This window comes from Talpa occidentalis, unplaced genomic scaffold (genome assembly GCF_014898055.3).
Source record: "Talpa occidentalis isolate TD23 unplaced genomic scaffold, MPIMG_talOcc4v2.1 talOcc4.7, whole genome shotgun sequence".
Classification (NCBI taxonomy): Eukaryota; Metazoa; Chordata; class Mammalia; order Eulipotyphla; family Talpidae; genus Talpa; species Talpa occidentalis.
The window spans coordinates 7,729,839-7,745,090 of record NW_023605083.1 but is presented as its reverse complement, the minus strand read 5'-3'; the positions used below and the strand labels follow the sequence as shown (position 1 = coordinate 7,745,090).

Here is a 15,252-nt window from a genome sequence, read left to right as displayed (position 1 = left end):
ACTGAGGCTCTGAGAAATTAGGCAAATTTCTCAAGGTCAAATAGCGCACAAAGGGCAGAGCTAGAATATGAACCCAGGAACATCTGAAAACTAAGGCACAAATTCTTAACTACCATGCCATGGTGGTGGCAGTCAATTAATAAGAGACCTCAAGGGTATGGGAATTTACAAGGGAGAGAGTCAATCTACTTGTGAAGATTTCCTTCTAGGAAAATGACAAAAGTTCTACTTTTCTTGAGGTCTATGACAGGTATATTGTACAAAGAGGTAGCGGTGGGACCACAGTTAACAGGTTAACTAGGCAACAAGTCAAAGCATCCTGTCCTCAGACACATCTATTACCTTTTTCAAGGTCAGTTTTCTAACACCAAGTTTAATATTGACAACTTTATTTCATTCTCTCTCTGAATAGGTAATACCGCAATTAGTTTCATATTCAGTAACTTATTTGCTAAAGCTTCTATTTGCATCATGCCCCTGGCCCAGGCAGGGGATGTGCAGGGGCGGAAAGCTGGAATGGGCATTATCTTAGGACACAGTGACCACCTACACAGGACCATGAGGCCGGTTCCCAAGAGCAGAAATCAAAAAAGCAGATCCCCTAGCACAACAGTTCTCCTAGTAACAAGAAGCAACTCTTCGAGACACAAAATATAAATTTTGTTCAGTCAAACCCTGTAATGTGAGCTGTGCCACTGGCTGACTCTCTGCAGTCGTGCCCTGGATTCTGTACCAGATCTGTCACATTGCATTAGTGTCTCCCTTCTCCCTGCCTACAGAAAGAACAGCCTTGAACATGGCCGCACAACCCATTTGTCCTGCTCTAATTGCTTTTTGACATTCCCTGCCTTCCTGCCCCCTCCCCCTTCCTCCTCCTTTTCCTTCCTTCCTGCCTTTCCCAGTCATTACTGTTATTTGAAAAGAAGATCTTCAGGTTACTCCAATATGTATTTTGTTAACTTTATATCACAAAATGGTTCTGAGAAGGAATGAACTAGTTGCAAAATAATAAAGCCACAAAGCTCTCAAAATAATTTTCAGAATTCTCCACTGCTGCAAAGAGAACAGACAAGGAGGAACTGCCTGGGCTTGAAGTTACCAGACTTGAACAAGTTGTAGCCACCTGCTACTCACTGCTGTGACATGAGAAGTCTTCCAATCTGCCTCAGTCCAAGGACTCTCTTCTGACAAATGGATATATTTCTACTCTCATAGTCTCACACAGTTGCTGTGAAGATCAACTGAGAATGTATGTAATAATGCTTTGAAAAGAGCTGCAGTCGTGTTAGTATGAGGCACAAAAAAGACCAATTTATTGAGAGGAATCTCTAGGTCTGAAGTTGGTCATTAAATCTAGAGTGATGGTTCATTTAATTGGTGAATTTGTCTGGGTGTCCAGATATTTGGTCAAACATTACTCTGGGTGTTTCTATGAAGGTATTTTGAATGAGATTTACATTTAAATCGGTGGACAATGAGTAAAGCAAACTGCTCTCCATAATGTGGGTGGGCCTTATCCAATCAGTTGAAAGACTAAATAGAACAAAAAGATGGGCAACACGCACTCCTAAAATGTAGGGTGGCAAAAAAAAAAAGCTCCAAAGGGAGGAAACAGGAAGCACTGGGCTGCAGCAAGCTTTGGAAATCTATAGTCTGAGGGGTTTTCAGCAAATGTCAAAGTGAGAAGTTTCACTGAAGCAACACACTGCAAGTTAAGAGCAACATCTTCACAAACAAGAGTGGGAAATTTCTTTTTAAAGAAAGCAACAGGAAGTGCAGTGATCCCAATGAACTAAATGTAGATGACGGAAAGACAGTGTGGGACAGGGTAGGGCATCAGGAATCCTGTTTGGCCTTTGTTTTTATAATCTCAACAAGTCAGCACATCCCCTGTGTGCTGACCGTCTCAGGTATAAATGACAAGTCAAGCCAGAGTCAGGCCCAAGAGGATCTACCTCCTGGAATGCTTCCCCTTCTTCATCGCAGAAGGCCTCTCAGGACCCATCCTAAATATTTTTCAGCCACAAATGTATATACTTAAAGGGGACGGAAAGTTTCCTTTTTGTTCTGTTTTGCCATCCACCAATCAAGGCAGAAACCTGCAAAATGAATAGTAATGAAACAAGAATTATTTGCTATTGGGTCAAATAAATTCAGTTTAAACTACTACAAATAAATTCAGTTTTAAAAAGGCCAAGTAGAAAGCAGCTGCATAATAAGAAGGCATGGGAAGGTATTTTTCTGCAGTAAGGTGTGACAGCAGGTTATTTAAATGCAATTACTGTTAGAATTGCATTAGTTGTATCATTAGTAAATATTGCAACTCCAGTATTTCAAAACAGACTCCTTCATCATGATCATTAAACAATTCATTTATGACCATGACTTGAGAGTAACTCTGTAAAAAGATATCATTACTGCATTTATCAGTAAAGAAACTGAGGCTCAGACGGGCAAATGTCCAAGTGGGCAGAGCTAGAAAATGACTCCTCCAAGTTTTGAGTACTTTTCCTTTCTCAAGGCCATTTCCTAAAGTTATGAAAGTCTTTCCTAGGCCTTTCAATTTCTTAAGGTGTCCTACTTCTTCTTTCACCTTTTTTTTTTTTTTTTTGGGGTGGGACCCTTGCTGGTGGCCGGGGATCGAACTGGTGCTAGAGAGGCTGCGGGCAACCTCGCAACCCAGCACTCAACCGCTGCGCCACCAGGGGAGGCCCAAGGTGTCCTACTTCTAATTCCCTCTATTTCCTATGAGAATAGAATGGTTTCTTTCTGTTGACTTAACGTATCATTCTGTGTGCAATGCTGGATAAATGCCGTAATACTACACTTGCAGCTTCTTAGACATTCCAATTTAAAGAAGTTTGAATAAAATTAAGCCTGCCAAAAGCACTGGCGTGGTTTTTCTAGATCAAGTTAGTCACTGGCATCAGTGATATTAACCTCCACTGATACCAACTTTTCCTCCAAATTTTTGGACAACATTATCTCCTTAATCATTTATTAAACAGTAAACACTTTGTCAATTAACAATAAAACGGGCTGACAACAGAAGTATCATGCATGACTTAGAATTACTGCTTCTAATACAAGCCCATTAAAACAAAAGGTTTTCCAGACTAATTATAATAAAGTAAAAATCAAAATCAACAAGCAACTATAAACCAGAGATGCAGGGCGGGGGAGGAGGGAGTGGGATCAAAGTAAGGTGGGGTGGGAACTGTATGGGGACTATAACCAAGATGAAAATGCATACATTGTGCAAAAATGAAAAATGATGTAAAAAATATATAAATTTTTTAAAAATAATAAAAATAAGTCATCCTCATTATAGCGACTTCAGAAAACACAAAAAAACTTCAAGTAAAAAAAAAAAAACATTATTTAAAAAAAAGGTTTTCCTTTTTGTGAACTTTATTCCAGTTATTTAATCTTTATGTAAAAAATGCAACGTGGGGCCTCCTCTGGTGGCGCAGGCGGTTGAGCGCCACACTGTGAAGCTGTCCGTTGGTCGGCCGGCAGGGGTACCACATGGCGTGGCAGACCTCTCCTGCTGCTCCCGCTGCTCCCCTCAGCAGTGAATTTCGTGAGTCTGCCTGTTCTGTTCCCCACTGTCTCTGGTGAATCCTGTCACCCTCCTGCGCATCTGGCCTGTACCCGGGTTCTTGTACAAACAAATAAATAAATCTTAAAAATAAATAAATAAAAATTAAAAATGCAGTGTGATTGGGACTGAGTCTTAAGTCCAAACTCAGCCATTAAGTTGTTGGATAACCTTAAGTAAAATATTCTCCTCTGTGGGTTGCAGTTTGGTAATATGTACAATAAGATAGTTATCTGTGCAAAGATATCTTTCAGCTATGATGCTCTAGGATTTTATTTTATTTTTTAAAGATTTATTTTTTTATATATACAAGAACTGGGGTACAGGCCAGAGTTGTGCAGGGTGAGAGGATCCACCAGAGACAGAATGGGGATCAGAACAGGCAGATCAACAGAAATACACTGCTGAGGGGAGCAGTGGGTGAGTCAGGAGAGGTCTTCTGCGCCATATGGGTTGCTCCCTGGCCAGCAGGGGGATCAAACTCATGCTGCAGGGGTTGCAGCTAGCTTTATAGGTTGTGTCTTAACCCCTTGCGCCACCATGCTCTAGGATTTTCTGAGCCTCAAAAATTCCAGGAAGGCTAAACAGAAAAATGGAAGAACATTCCTTTGCAGCTAACCTACATCTTGACCTGCTTCAGTCCCAATTCCATGAGCAATCTTTCCTCCTAACCAGACTCTGAAACCCTAAAAAGGTGAATAGAAAAAATTTCAATACTTTCACTGCTGATTGCCAAAGAAGCATACGGCCAAATGTTATGGGTAAGGGTGAGAAATTTCCTAGTGGGGAGAGAAGAAAGTGTTATCTGTCAAAGGGTGCACACAGATCAAGAAAATACAATCTGTGTGCTATGTAGATGCATCATTCAAGTACTTACTGAGTATCTACTATTATTTATGCAACTGGCACTTTTCTATGTGCTAGGGATAGAGTGGAGAGCTAGTCAGACACAGTCCCTTCCTCAAGAGTATCACAATGCAGGCAGATTTTGCTAAGATCAATTCCACACCATGGCCCTGAAAAGTCAAAAGGAAAAAGTGCAAAACAAGTTCAGCCTCATATCTGGCACACTCAGTACATGCTAGGTCAACCTGGAGAAGAACCAACTTACTCTAGTCTTTGCAAAGTTGGCAGTTTGAAAGAAAAACAGTCATATACTGAGTTAAATGAGAAACTATCAGGGTGAGATACTGGAATCAAAATACCATGTCAGTCATTTTCAGCACTTGTTTCCCCCCCCCCAAGGGAACACTGGCATCATTAGCCAAAAACTGAATATGCAAGATAAAGAAAGCCTAGTGTCAGAGTCATCTACTCTGCTCACCTGCTATGTAGTCTGTATTTCAAGGTCTCTTCAAGCCCTAGCCAGAACAAATAAGCCTTGAAACTGATCTGAGAGATCTACATACGGTGGCTATTGTTTGCATTTTGTAATATTCTGTTCTGTGGTCACCAGAAACCAAAATTCTCCAAATTCCAAGATTCAGGAATTCCAACTAAAAAAAATTCTCAAGGAAAAAGTTCAAATAATGTGAACTAAATGAAAATACAATTAATCAGAATCTGTAGGTGTCATCAAAAAGCAGCCCTTAAAAGGAAATTTATAGCATAAATGCATGTATAAGAAAAGGCAATCATTCAATTTAAACTTCCATTTTAGGAAACTAGAAAGACTAAATTAAATGCAAAGCAAGCAGAAGAAATAATAAAATTAGAGAAAAATTAATAAAATTGAAAATAAGAAATCAACAAAACCAAAAGTTGGTTCTTTGAAAAGATCAATGAGATTGACAAGCCTGTAGGCCAGGCTAAGAAAAAAAGGTACAAATCACTAACATCAGAAGCAAAATAGGGAACATTTGTACAGCTCCCATGGATACTAGAAAGGCAATAAAGGAGACCTATGAACAACTCTATGCCCACAAATTTGACAACCTAGATGAAATAGAACAATTACTTGAAAGACATAATGTCAAAACTCACACAAAAAAACAATCTGGATAGGACCTTTTCTATTAAAGAAACTGAATTTATCATTAATAACTTTTCCAAACAGAAAACACCAGGTCCGAATGGGCTCACTGGTGAGTTCTACCAAACACAAGCAAGAAATTAAATGAATTCTCTATAACTTTTCCTAGAATACAGAAGCAGAGGGACTATATCCTACTCATTAGGATAATCAGCATCACCCTTATGCCAAAAACTGAGCAAGGACCTTACAAACTGGCATTTCTCATTAATACAGACACAAAAATCCTCAAAACATTAACAAATGGAAGTCAACAGTATAAAAAAGATTTACACATCACAACCAAATGTGATTTATTGCAGATATGCAAGCTTGGTTCAACATTAGAAAAATGAATCTAATTTATATCAACAAGGCTGAAGAAAAAAAAATCACTTGATTACATCCACAGGTATAGAGAAAGCATTTGATAAAAATATAACATTTGTTTCTGATAGGACTCTCAGCAAACTAGGGATAGAGGGGAACTTTTTCAATTTGACAAAGACTATCTAGAGAAAACCGACAGCTAACATACCTAATGATAAGAAACCTTTTTCCACTAAGATTAGGAACAATACAAGGATGTCCCCTCTCACCACTCCTTTTCAACACTGTACTGGAAGTCCTTGCTACTGCACTTAAACAAGGAAACAAAAGGTATTCAGATTAGGAAGGAAAAAAATAAAACTGTCTTTGTTCACAGATGACAGGACTGCCTAAGTAGAAAATGTGAAAGAATCAAATGAAAAAACTCCTGGAACTAATAAGTAATTGTAACAAGTTTGCAGGACACAAGGTTTATAAACAGAAGTAACTGCTTCTATATACCATCAGTCAACAAGAAGAATTTGAAGTTTAAAATACATCACCACTAACATTAATCCCCCCCCATCCAATAAAATAGGCAAGTATAAATATAACAAAATATATCCAAGATCTACATGAGGAAAACTATTCTCTTTAAAAATATCAGGGCCTGCCTGGTGGCGCAGGGATTAAAGACAGCACTATGAAGCTATGGGCAGCCACTGCAGCATGAGCTCCCCCGCCAGCCAGGAGCAACCCACATGGCACAGCACACCCCTGCTGTCTCAGCAGTGAATTTCAGTAGATCCGCCTGTTCTGCTCCCCATGCTCTCTCTGGTGAATCCTCTCACCCTCCTGCACCTGTAGTCTGCACCCCAGTTCTTGTATGCATAAGTAAATAAATCTTTAAAAAAAAACCAAGAAGTTCTAAATACATGAGACATTTTCCATGTTCATAGGTAGGAAGGCTCATTATTGTCAAGATGCCAACTCTTCCCAGCTTCATTTCATAGATTCAACACAATACCACCCAAAATCACAGTAAATTGTTTTGTGGACATCAACAAACTGATCCTAAAGTATCAGTATATTTGGAGGCAAAACACCCTCAATAGTCAGCATGATATTGAAAAAGAACAAAAGCAGATGAAAGACATGATCTGACTTCAAGAAGTACTCTGAAGCTAAAGTAATCAAGACGGTGTGGTGACGAGGAAGGAAAGAACAGATCAGTGGAACAGAAAAGAGAGCCCAGAAATAGACTCATAAATATAATTAACTGATTCTTTTTTTAAAAATTTATTTATGACTACAAGAGCTGAGATACAGGCCAGAGGTGCACGGGGCGAGAGGATTCACCAGAGACAGAGGGGGGAACAGAACAGGCAGACTGAGAAAATACACTGCTGAGGGGAGCAGCTGGCAAGTCAGGAGAGGTCTGCTGTGCCATGTGTGTTGCCAGGGATCGAACTTGCACCACAGTGGCCGCAGACAGCTTCATAGGTTGCATCTTAACCCCTTGCACCACCAGGAAGGCCCTGGATTTTTTTTTAAATTAAAACTTCTGGTCTGCAAAAGACAAAGTCACAAGAGTGAGAAGACAAATCACAGACTAAGAGAAAATATTTGCAAAAGTCACATCAGATAAAATCAGATGAAGAACTGTTATCCAAACTATGAAAGAAACAATTTCAACAATAAGGAAAAAACCTTCGGCAATAAGAAAATGAATACCCAATTTAAAAACAGGCAAAAGGATTGAACTGATAACTCTTCAAAGAAAATACACAGATGGTCAGTGCACACACAAAGAGATGTTCAATAACTCATTATTAGGAAACTGCAAATTAAAACGACAATGGGATACCACTACACACCTACTAGAATGGTCAAAATCCAAATAACAACTATACCAAATGCTAATGAGGATGTGGCGCAACAGGGAACTCTCAGTTATTGCTGGTGGGAATGACAACTGGTATAGCTACTTTGGGAAAGGGTTTGGTAGTTTCATACAAAACAAACCATACTCTTAGATATGACCCAGCAATCATGCTCCGATGGTGTTTACCCAAATGAACTGAAAATGTAAGTCCACATAAAAACCTGCATATATGTATGTTTATGGCAGCTGTATACATAACTGCCAAAACTTGAACACAGCCAAGATGTCCTTTTGCAGATGAATGGATTGAGGTCTGTGTCATATCCACATAATGGAATATTATTCAGTGTTAAAAAGAAATGAGCTATTAAGTCATGAAAAGCTTAAATATACATGTGAAAAGTGAAAGAAGGCAACTTACAAAAGGCAATACTCTGATTCCAACTGTATGAAATCTGCAAAAGGTCAAACTGGAGATAGTAAGATTAATGGTTGCCACTGGTTAGGAGGGAGAGAGACATGAATAGGCAGAGCACAAAGGATTTTTAGGGCAATGAAATTCATCTGTACAATACTGCAATGGTGGAACATGTCATTACACATTTGTCAAAATCTACAGAATGTACAACACCAAGAGTGATCCCAAAAGTAAGCTATGAATTTTGGGTGATCATGAAGCATCAGTTCAGGTTAATCAATTTTAACAAATTTACTTTTCTGGGGCTGGATGCTGATGTTGGGGGAGGGTATGAGTGTTGAGACAGGGGATATAGGATCTTCGTTACTTTCAACCAATTTTGAGATGAACCTAAAACTGCTCTTAAAAACAGACTTTATTAAATAAGACACTTATGAAAGGAAAAATACACATTTTGAGGTTTTCAAGTATTAATAGTTTCTGCCTTTAGATTTTGAAGGAAAAGGGAAGGTAATCTTTACAAAGAAGAAAATTATATCAAAAAATTTTGAGGTGAAAAAACACCACCTTAGAATTGCTTAAGTGGTACGTAACTTAAGTGCTTAAGTAAATTTATCTCTGCCATATTTTCTCAGAGGGCACTTATGGTTCTAATGGGAATAATGAACATGTAAACTTTGAAGTATGTAATTTAGGTGTCAGGTATCTCCTGAACATAACCTCTATATAAAAGGTTAACAGGCTTGCTTGCAAAGGCCTAGTAGAAGCAATTACAAATAGGAAGTCAGGCCAAAGTGCTGGTCACCAACTGCCTGCCTCAGAACCACATCCCTTGGGAGTCATGAAATTTAGAGTTGGCTTCTTCCTGTGACACAGTCTGACCCCATGTGAGCTCAGCCCACAGTCGAATGCCTTTTTGCCCTGTCACCTTTTGCCCAGTAACCATTAGGCTATGGGTCAGTGGATTTTCCAGGTCACAATGGCCATAGGTCCTTCCACGTTACAATCAGCTCCTAAAGATGTAGAGGACCGTATCTTTAAACACTGCTGAGTCACCATAACACAAATCTGAACTGAATTTCTTTTTAAACTTGGGTCAGGACTGATTTGGCATTAGAGGGTGAAAAGTCTGTCCTAAGTAGTAAAACCATCAGCACTATTCTCTAATCTGGAGCAATGCCCCTGAGAGGCACTGGAGGGGATTAAGTGAAGACAGTAAATAGGTAATAAAGAGAGAGGACTTTGGAAAGTCCCCCTACTCTCCCTCCACCCCAAAACAAAAACACCAAGAAGAACACCAAAAACACACAAACAACAACAAAAAGCTGAGTTAGATTACTATATTATGAATCTTGAAGTTTCATAACTTTACACACCTTAGTTTCCTCCTACGTATAAAGGAGGAAATGACAATACTAACTCAAGAAGGATGTTGTGCAAAGCACCCACTATAAGGCCTGGCCCACAATGGTTCTTTTTTTTTTTTAATGCAACATATTTTTATTATTTATTTATTTTTTTATTTATACAAGCACTGGGTACAGTCAGAAGCGCGGGAGGGTGAGAGGATTCACCAGGGCCAGAGCAGGGAGCAGAACAGGCAGAAGGACCAAAGTACACTGCTGAGGTGAGCAGTGGGCAGCAGGAGAGGTCTGCGCACCATGCGGGACCGGTGGCCAGGGAGCAGCCGGGAATTGAACCAGCTGCCAGCAGCTTTGCAACCCAGCGCTCAACCGCTGCGCCACCGGGAGGCCCCACAATAGTTCTTATATCTACTTTTCTGTACAATCTACTTTTCCATCTTTATTTTCCTTAGGTATAATCCATGGAAAGCCAAAATGGAGGAGAAAAGTACACTTTATCACATATCTTAAGAAATTATCCCAAATCCCTGATTTTAATTATAGAAATGATTAACATTGAGCCAGTCTTCATGAAAAGTATTTTTCTGACAGCTGTAGGAGTAATGGCTTATATCTGTACCGTTAACCCAATCCTATCTACTACTTTATCCCTAGCAGACATTGACACCTCACCGTTTCTACATACCCAAGAAACAAGGGCTCCAGAGGGCCTTCTCGGTGGCGCGGCGGTTGAGCACTGGGTTGCGAAGCTGCCCACAGCCTCTGCAGCGCAGGTTCGATCCCCAGCTGCTCCCCGGCCACTGGAAGAGGGTCCCACATGGCGCGCAGACCTCTTCTGCAGCCCGCTGCTCCCCTCAGCAGTGTACTTCGGTCCTTCTGCCCGCTCTGCTCCCCGCTCTGGCTCTGGTGAATTCTCTCACCCTCTTGTGCTTCTGACTGTACCCAGTGCTTGTATAAATAAATAAAAATAAATCTTTAAAAAAAAAACCAAAATAACAAAAAACAAGGGCTCCAGAAATTTGGAGACTCAACCCAGTTTAAGTCCAAAGGAGAGAAAAAACGATGTTGAGTCATGGTAGAAGGGAAAAAAATAAACCCCAGCTGGTTAATAAATGAAACCAGCAGAAGGTTAAACTGCTTTTCATTGAAAAGCCTCTGCATGAAGACTAAAAACCAGCCCCAAATCCATCAGTGTGGACAGATTAAAAGTCCTGGAGATATCCCAGGCAAATACCCCATTGCACGAGAGTAAGAAGGCAGTTCAGTTTCCACACTATTGGATTCCCTGCCCTGCCCTTTAAAAAGATTTATATATTTATGCATACAAGAACTGGGGTACAGGCCAGAGGTGCGGGGGTGAGAGGATTCACCAGAGACAGAGGGGAAAATAACAGGCAGAATGACCAAAATACACTGCTAAGGGGAGCAGCAGGCGAGACAGGAGCGATCTGCTGCATCATGTAGATTGCTCCCTAGCCAGATATCGAACTTGTGCTGCAGTGGCTGCGGACTGCTTCATAGGTTGTGTCTTAATTCCTTGCACTACCAGGGAGGCCCACTATTGGATTTTCACAGCCTTCCATCCTATGACAAACTCTTTTTCCTAGGCCTAGGAATGTCTCTTTCAACACAGTCTCATCAACTTGGAGTTTCAATTCAGCTCTAAGGAAAAGAGTATGCTTATTATTTTCAGATTTTAATTAAGACTAGATTTTTTTTCCCCTCTATCAATTATATATATATACATATATATTTTTATTGTTCCAGGAGATCTTATTTTATCTTGTTTTATTTTTATTTTTATTGTTCCAGGAGATTTTATCTTGTTTTATTTTGGTCAGTTTTTTTTTTTATTTTATATATTTTTTTACTTCATTTTTCGTACAAAAATGAAGAGTATGTTTTTTAAAGTTGAAATAGTTTCTCTATTCCAACCTCAGCCACTACCTGGTTTTGTGACTTTATAAATCATATCCTCCTTCTGAGTCTCAACATTCTTCCCTGCTGAAAGGGGATAAATGTCCCTTCACAGAATTGTGAAAATAAAACTAAAATAAATGCCAAAAGTGACCAAAGTATAGTGAATGACAAATAGTAATAACAACAGGCATTAATTTCCTTCTCTTTCCCTTTGATATAGCCTGTGTTCCTGAGGGAGAGAAAGATACAATTACTCCTTCCCACAATATTAACTCAACCAGTACTACAGCCAAGTCAAAGATGGCAGGGCTAGACTCAAACTTCTGCTTAAAACCTTCCAATTCCCTATTATTTGGGGGAAAAAAAAGATATTTGGGGAAAAATACAATGGAAAAAAATTCATATTCATTACCATTGCCAACAAGGCCCTACAACAACAGGGTCCCATCCCACCTCTCCATCACCTACTACTGCATTCACTCCAGAAAGTTAAGTACCCTGCTTCTCAAGCATGCCAACTTCAACCCTACCTTGTTCTCAGTTGCCCAAGTCAAACTTTTCCTGCTTCTTTGTATGCCAAGTTTCCTCTTGGTATCAGTAGGCCCTCAGCTTGTATGTATGTTTCTCAGAGAAGCATTTCTTCACTATTCCTTCATTAAGAGTCCTCCCTTCCAACCCACTCTCAAGTCTTTCTCCACTACCACATTAACCTATTTTATTTTCTTCAAAGCATGGTTTCCTATTTTATTTCATGTTACTTTGTTAACTTGTTTTTCCATCTCCTCACTAGTATACAAGTTCCGCAAGAATCTTATGTTTTGTTCTTATGAATCTTACACACTTAAAACTGTGTAAGTTTACTTACTCATTTACACATATGTGTGCTTATATCTATCAAATGCATTCTACTTAATTGCATTTTCAAATTAACAAGTGAAAGAGATTTACATACACAGGAATTATCTGTGCACTGAGTTCAGCAGTGGCTTAAAGATCTATAAAAGGTCCAAGTTCCTAATGTGCCAAGGGTTCTTCTTAGCATCCACTTGTGAAGCATATTTATCATGGGGTTATAGCTCCTGATACCCAATAAAAGAATATTTGATTTGGAATCTTGCTTCAATCTCCCAATTCCAAACCCAGTGGTAATTATCTCACTATAAAATTTGCCTCTAGCATCAAGGCTCTGGAGTTCAAATCCCAATTATATCTTTTACATCCAATGTGGTCTTGGGCAAGTTTCCTCATCCACTAAATGAAGACAACAGTAATTTCCATAGAGTTATTCTGAAGATTAAATAAACTAAAATGTCTGCCACAATGTCTGATACACAATAGAAATTAGCTATTATTTTTACTCATTCACTCACAATTTTGGTATCTACTTTGTTCTAAGTCATGTGGCTATTCAAGAGGCACAGGCATAATTCCAGAGGAATTAGTTACAGTTCCTACCCAAGAAGAGCTCACAGTTTAACCGGGGAGATAAATCCATAAACAATAAACATAAAGAATTATTAGGAGTGTAATATGTACCAACTCTCATCCAGGAAAGACAAAAAAATCTGCCCTTCTCTAACAAATCAAATCTGGTATTAGAGAGTAGTCTCTAGGGTAAAAAGGCACATCAAAACCATTTCAATTTATAATGTGGAATAGCTTCTGCGATGGGTCAGAGCAGTTCTGTAAAGAAGTCTTTACAAGATTATAAGAATGGTCAAGAATGGGGCCTCCCTGGTAGTGCAAGGGGCTAAGTCTCAGCACTATGAGGCTATCTGCAGCCACTGCAGCATGAGTTCAATCCCCGGCCATGGAGGTGACCAACATGATGCAGCAGACCTCTCCTTTCTGGCCCGCTACTCCCCTCAGCAGTGTATTTCAGTAGATCTGCCTATTCTGTTCCCCACTCTGTCTCTGGTGGTGAATGTTCTCACCCCTGGCCTGCACCCCAGCTCTTGTATGCATAAATAAATAAATCTAAGAAAACAACAACAACAAAGAATGATCAAGAATAACTATTAAAGTCAAAAGGTGAAAGCAACTCAAATGGTCCATCAACAGATAACAGGAAAACAAAATGTGATATATGCATACATTGGAGTATTATTCAGTCTTAAAAAAGTGGGAAATTCTGGCACGTGCTACAGTGAGGAGTGAACCTATAGGACATTATGCTAGATGAAGTAAGCCAGCCACAAAAAGACAAGACAAACTATGAGGTATTCATAGTAGTCATATTCATAAAGACATAGAATGTGGTTGCAGAAGCTGGTGAGAGAAATAGGAAGTTAGTGTTAGGTAGAGTGTTTCAGCTGGAGAAAAAGATAAAGTTCTAGATATGGATAGTGGTGATGATTATACAACAATGGACATACTTAATGTTACAGAACTACACTTAAAAATGAAAAAAAATGGTTAAAATGGTAAATTTTATGTCATGTATATTTTACCACAATAAAAAATAGTAATTGTCCTGTGACTGAGAGAGAAAGAGAGAGAGCGAGCGAGAGAGAGAGAGACAGAGACAGAGACTGATTCTACATTCTCCTCTTTAGTGACTTCCCTGATAATTCTTGCATCTGGTAGCATATCTACCCAGCTTCTCCCAGGTTAAAACATGAGAAGAATTCCCAGACAGTCCTCATACAGAGGATGCTGTGTAATGTAGTCAATCTAGTAACTACGAGTATATAAAGAATTTATAGGAAAATAGCCAGATGCTACACAATGCTGATAGGTTTATTTTCACACATGTAAGAGAGGTAGAAAATAAAACAAAACATTTGTTTGCCTAATTTCTAAAGAAACACAAAAGTCTCTGGAAAAAACAATTGCTCGATGTAGAGTAAATTTTATGTATCAGTGTCAAGGCCTCATAATACAACTTTATTGTTTCAAATTTTTAAAAAATAGTGTTAATTCATTAAACAAAACAACTTTCATATACTCAACAAAAAATGCCACAACTGATAGTCCTATAAAATGACATGACTTGCCAATGGTCCAGAATGATGGGAAATAAATCCCAAGGACTTACTTCAGACAGAAAATAGAGAGCAGACTGTGGTCTTGCATGATTAAAGGAATGGTTTCTTAAAAATCTGAAGCAGAGCCTCCCCTGGTGGCGCAGGCAATTGAGCACGATGCTGTGAAGCTGTCCGCAGCCTCTGCAGCGCCGGTTCGATCCTGGCCGACCGGCGAGGGTCCCACATGGCGCTGCAGACCTCTCTTATTGCGCCCGCTGCTCCCCTCAGCAGTGTATTTCGTCAGTCTGCCTGTTCTGTTCCCCACTATTTCTGGTGAATCCTCTCACCCTCCCATGCATCTGGCCTGTACCCCTGTTCTTGTATAAATAAATATCTTAAAAAAAAAATCTGAAGCAATAAAATTGTATTATGAGGACTTGGCACTTATATATGAAATTTACTCTACATAGAGCAATCATTTTTTTCCTCAGAACTTTCTCGTTTCTTTAGGACTTAGGTAAACCAGTATTTTCTTTTCTTTTCTTTTTTTTTTTAAAGAGATTTATATTATTTATTTATGCATACAAGAACTGGGGTGTAGGCCAGAGGTGCAGGGGTTGGAGGTAGGTGAGAGGAGTCACCAGAGACAGAGTGAGGGGCAGAACAGGCAGATCTACTGAGATGCAACTGCTGAGGGGAGCAGCTGTCGAGACAGGAGAGGTGTGCTGCATCATGTGGGTCAGCTCCCTGGCTGGGGAGCACACTCGTGCTGCAGTGG

The 15,252-nt window shown here is 39.5% G+C and overlaps 1 protein-coding gene across 15 annotated transcripts in view; it reads right to left on the bottom strand.

Annotated features, from left to right (window-relative positions):
• The window catches only part of NR6A1 (nuclear receptor subfamily 6 group A member 1), a 254,728-nt gene that overhangs the window by 59,595 nt on the left and 179,881 nt on the right, over positions 1-15,252 (bottom strand). The gene's annotated exons all lie outside the window — the stretch shown is intronic.